Below are 737 nucleotides of genomic sequence, written 5' to 3' on the forward strand. Positions count from 1 at the left end.
AAGGAGATGCCAAAGTGCTATCATTTTGGGAACTGGATGGCATCCTGCTTACCCCAAGATATTTAGGTGAGTCTAAGGAGGCCGTGCTTGTCTGACCGGTCTAGTCAATATCAGTCGGCATACTAGGTGAGGAGTTGTGCACCTTGAAGGCCTCTGTCGCCATGGTGTTCTGGGGACTGATGGAGGAGGGAAGCAGGTGTCTCAGTTAAAGTTCCCCTTATGGGAGGGCTGGGTCCCAGCCAGGGGCTGTGCCTCTGCTTCTGGAATCTCCCACTAATTCTACAAGGGCAAAGGGCATCTGAGTTATCCTGTGAGCAGCAGGGAACCCAGGTGTGGGATCAAGGATTTATTTTTTTATTCCTTTAATTAATTAATAATAATAATTATTATTATTTTTTTTTGAGACGTAGTCTCTCTTTGTCGCCCAGGCTGGAGTGCAGTGGCGCGATCTTGGCTCACTGCAAGCTCCGCCTCCCAGGTTCATGCCATTCTCCTGCCTCAGCCTCCGAATATCCGAGTAGCTGGGACTACAGGCGCACGCCACCACCCCCGGCTAATTTTTTGTATTTTTAGTAGAGACGGGGTTTCACCGTGTTAGCCAGGATGGTCTCGATCTCCTGACCTCGTGATCCGCCCGCCTCGGCCTCCCAAAGTGCTGGGATTACAGGCCTGAGCCGCCGCGCCCGGCCCATTATTATTATTATTATTATTATTATTTTTTTTTTTGAGACGGAGTC

This window comes from Papio anubis, chromosome 10, assembly GCF_008728515.1.
Source record: "Papio anubis isolate 15944 chromosome 10, Panubis1.0, whole genome shotgun sequence".
NCBI lineage: Eukaryota > Metazoa > Chordata > Mammalia > Primates > Cercopithecidae > Papio > Papio anubis.